The sequence below is a fragment of the Nansenia antarctica genome (genome assembly GCF_963989245.1).
Source record: "Nansenia antarctica genome assembly, chromosome: 3".
Lineage (NCBI taxonomy): Eukaryota > Metazoa > Chordata > Actinopteri > Argentiniformes > Microstomatidae > Nansenia > Nansenia antarctica.
The window spans coordinates 55296237-55301236 of NC_137688.1; the positions used below are offsets into that span (position 1 = coordinate 55296237).

The 5000-nt window shown below is 48.5% G+C and overlaps 1 protein-coding gene across 1 annotated transcript in view; it reads left to right on the forward strand.

Annotated features, from left to right (window-relative positions):
• The window catches only part of npas3 (neuronal PAS domain protein 3), a gene marked incomplete at both ends in the record, with an annotated part of 409797 nt that overhangs the window by 127768 nt on the left and 277029 nt on the right, over positions 1-5000 (forward strand).

Sequence of the window (5000 nt, forward strand, 5' to 3'; positions counted from 1 at the left end):
TGCCTCCCCTGTCCTCCCATGTCTGCCTCCCCCAGCCTCTCCTGTCCTCCCATGTCTACCTCCACCAGCCTCCACTGTCCTCCCATGTCTACCTCCACCAGCCTCCCCTGTCCTCCCATGTCTGCCTCCATCAGCCTCCCCCCTTGACAAGCACAACCACCAGACCCAGCCTCCGCCCTGTGTTTCTGCTCCGTCAGCACCGTGGTCAGTGTGTGGAGCGTCGGGTGTGATTATATGACCAGGGGTGAGTCATATGACCTCTGCTTGACCCGGAACTAAAATCCCATCCAAACCCAGAAAATATTGTTTTTAGAATTAGATGATGATGGAGTGGCTCGTCTAAATCGTAGCCGTTTTCCCACTGGAAAAACACTGGCAACGTAGCCAGCATGCAGCAACGTAGCCAGCCTGCGCAGAGAGGTTTTTTCAGCAATCAAGGTTTCATATTTGGTAATATATATATATATATATATATATATATATATATATATATATATATATAATATCCACTCTGAAAGTAGCTGGACAAGGAAGTGTGAGAGAGAGGGAAGATATTTCAAATTGTTCCACAAACGTTTTGATTCATGCGTATCGGCAATGTTTCGTATCGGTCGCTCTCCTTAAACACAGTCTGTTTTTGGCCGGTTGGTGAGCTGACACGCTCCACTAATGTTCACAGACCTCCTGCTGCTTCCAACCGTTGGCAATCCAACCTAGTCCTTATCCAACCTAGTCCTTATCCACAGACTGCGGACAGAAATGCTTGCAGAGAGAACCCTCTGGCCCCGCCTCCTGCTCCTCCCCCTGGCCCCTCCCCCTGGCTCCTCCCCTGGCCCCTCCCCCTGCTCCTCCCTCTGGCCCCTCCCCCTGCTCCTCCCTGGCCCCTCCCCCTGCTCCCTCCCCCTAACTCCTCCCCATGGCCCCTCCCCCTGGCTCCTGGCCCCTCCCATCTCCGTGGTAACAGCGGCCTCATCCCTCTCTTTAGAGAGGCTGTTAAAACTCCACCGACGGCTATGATGAACTGGGACATGATTTGATTTCATGTTTATGAAAAAGTGTTGCGTTTGCTGTCGTAGAACATGATAAATACATCTGTGTGTATGAAGGTCATACAACCCGGGCGCATCTAGACATATTTGGCAGGCCGACATAATGCTTTCCAAGTTTGCGGAACAAATGAAATTCTGCTGCTCCGCTGCACTGTGCCGCCAAACAACCATTACAAGTAGCTTTATATATGGTGCGGGCAGCAGACCATCAAATAGTGTTTTTCTTTGACTGCGGGAGCGACCCAAGATGATCGAGAATAGCAATCTGCTACTTTAGATGTAAAGTAAAGGCAGGGAGAGAGAGGGAGAGAGAGAGGAGGGTGCGTGTGTGCGTTTATATTTGGTCGTGAAATTATCTTATTATACTCTCCGTACTCACGTTCAAAGCTAACATAAATTGATCTTGACAACTACAGTAGCAGCCCTAGTATTAGCGCGGCTGACAGCAAGGTTCTTTAGCTGTACCCAGAGGCCTACTGTGGAAAGCTGCTGGGTTGACTACATATGGATCAGCTCACGTTAACAACACGGCAACAGAGCTGAATGGATACTGTGATGTTCAGAGTTAGTCTCTGTCCACCAGTGGAGTGGAGGACGTCGGAGGACGAGCTCATTGTAAGAGTTTGAAGCCATTCCCTCATTCCGTTCCATGCATTACAATGAGCCCCGTCCTCTGATTTCTACCCCCCCAGCCTCCCCTGCTGTCTCCAGTGCCCCAGGCCTCTGTGTGGTCACCTTCATCATTCATCTTGCATGAGCAAGCGTTTGTTTACTCTTTTCTTCTTTCATTTGCTTAATGTTGTTGTTTTTTCGCCAGTATCCACTGATAAATAAATGACAAACAATGTCAAATGATTCTCCTCACCAACAAGTCGTTCCTCATCTCGTGAGAAACTCCCCGCCCGCCCACCTCTCTCCCCTCCATCCCTCCCTCCCTCCCTCCATCCCTCCCTCTTGTTCTTCTAACTGGTGTTTGCGTGGGTGGAGGTAGAGGATTATTAATCTGTTTGTCGGCCAGTGGGGAGCCCCGCGGTTCCGCTCTGATTTATTACCAACTTAATTCAAAATGTCTGGTGATGATGAACGCCACAGAAAGTTGGGGAGTAGCGGTGTGGAAGTGTGGGAGATGTCAGCAGCCTCCTGCACCGTGTTCTGACAGGGAATAACACGGAGGGGGGGGGGTCACTGACCGGAACGTTCCCTAGCCAGTAAACTACCATAAACTACCACCGCATGTCCTTCACACGCTGCTTACTTGTCAGGGTGAGAGTTGTGTAAATATACAGGACTCACTGGCAGCTGTAGAAAGACCTGGAATGTACACACGCGACACACTCGTCATACCAGGAGAGGCTGGGGGAGGCAGACATGGGGAGGATGGAGGAGGCAGACATGGGGAGGATGGGGGAGGCAGACATGGGGAGGATGGGGGAGGCAGACATGGGGAGGATGGGGAAGGCAGACATGGGGAGGATGGGGCTCATTGTAATGCATGGATTACTTGACCCAGTAGGCAGGCTTGTTGGTGTACTTACAGGTACCTACTGTGACCTTATGCTCACACACCTGGCAAACATGGATCTGTGTGCTGCTTCCAACACTTCTTGGTTGCAGCCATCTGAAATAAATCCATATATCGAAGCAGCCGCATGGACAGACAGATCCAGACTCCACCCTGGAGTCACACACCCAGACTCTGGCAGGGTCAGAGCACTGTGTGGCCCTGCTGGATATGAGCTGCTGCTCTCAACATATTCTATCTGCAGAGAGAGAGAGAGAGAGAGAGAGAGAGAGAGAGAGAGAGAGAGAGAGAGTGGGTGGAGGGAAAGAGGGGGAGGGAGGGAGAGAGAGAGAGAGAGAGAGAGAGAGAGAGAGAGAGAGAGAGAGAGAGAGAGAAAAATAGAGGGATCTGGGCCCATTGCAGTGTCTGTCTTTGGTAAAAAGGCAGCAATCTAAAAGTCATTCAGCAGGCGCTCTCGTGAGACCTCGGGCCAAAGCTAATCAGAACTTCGACCCACTTCTACATTCCATGACTAAATCAATTGTGGTGAAGGTTCCCTCCGGAGCAGAACCCTCCACAGTCACGAGCCACAAGAACTGGATCTCTGGCTCCGTGTGGGACAATACTAGAACCAGGGAATTAGAATCCCCAGTCAGAGCCATGAATTCTAATTCCGTGACTAGACCTGAGGCCGAGTGACAGCTAGAACTACTGGCTTGGTGTGGCGCTGTACCCCTGTCACCTGGACTGAACCACTGTCACCTGGACTGAATCACTGTCACCTGGACTGAACCACTGTCATCTGGACTGAACCACTGTCACCTGGACTGAACCACTGTCACCTGGACTGAACCACTGTCATCTGGACTGAACCACTGTCACCTGGACTGAACCATTATGACCTGGACTGAACCATTATGACCTGGACTGAACCATTATGACCTGGACTGAACCACATTGTAACCTAAACTGAACCACATTGTAACCTAAACTGAACCTCATTGGAACCTGAACTGAACCTCATTGTATAATAACATAATAATATATGCCATTTAGCTAACGCTTTTATCCAAAGCGACTTACACTGCAGTGAGCGCATACATTTTCAGTATATATGGTCCCAACGGGAATCAAACCCACAACCTAAGCGTTGTTAGCGCCATGCTCTACCAACTGAGCCACAGGGGACCACAAACCTCATTATAACCTAAACTGTAACCTGAACTGAACCACATTGTAACCTAAACTGTAACCTGAACTGAACCACATTGTAACCTAAACTGTAACCTGAACTGAACCATCGCAAGACATTAAGGGATGGTTTCCTGGACACAGGTGGAGCCTATTCCAAAGTCCTAGTCCTGGTCCTAGTCCTTGACTAAACCACACCTTCCACTGAGGTTCTCTTTAGTGGAGGATTAGCCTTAAACCCAATTTATACTTCTGCGTAAAATCTACGCCGTAGCCTACGCCGTAGCTTGCGTAGGCCCGCAGCCTACGCCGTAGGTTGACGCGCACCTCTCCAAAAATGTAACTACGCGGAAGTGCCTACGCAGACCGTAAGCACTGTGATTGGTCCGCTTGGTAGCACATGATTCCGACATGATTCCGACTCTCTCGTAGGCCAAACTGCGGAAGCCATGACAGAAATGTCATTTACTTTTTCTGTAATTACTTATTAATAAAGATTTGAAAAATGATGATACCCATTGTATTATCTTGGTTTAATGTAATTTCATTGCATTATAGACATTTTCTTTACAACAAGCATAACAAAAAAATGCCGCTATGAGTACACCGTTCCAACGGAGCGCCCCATGGAAGCGTCAAGCACAGCCTTCCCATAAGGAGCGCAAGTCACATTTACGAGATGTACAATCCTGTTTATTTAGAAATAAATGATTACCTGTGGCGTTTGACAGTGGATGATAGACATATTTTATGTAAAGTTATCTATAAGAACTGTGATTGGTCCGATTGGTAGCGTCACATTCCGACTCTCTCCTAAATGCGGAAGCCATTACAGAAATGTAATTTACTTTTTCTGTAATTACTTATTAATAAAGATTTGAAAAATTATGATACCCATCGTATTATCTTAGTTTAATGTCATTTCAATGCATTATAGACATTTTCTATGAGTACACCGACCAATGCGACGCAGACCGACCAACGCAGAACTATAAATTGGGAGAGCCCTTGCGTAGGCTACGGCGTAGCCGCGTGTCAATTCGACGCAGAAGTATAAATTGGGCTTTAGCCTGTGTGTGTGAAAACTGCCCTGGCTGTCTTCCCTGTTCACTGTGTTCAGGTCCAGTGTTCTGTCACACCAGGTGTTAATGATGCTCCCACTGGGAGTCTATATAGTGGTGTTCTGTACTGTAGACCTGCTGCTGTGTAGATGTGGCAGGCGTATGGGTGGGTCGGCTGTACCGTTCAAACCTTTTAGC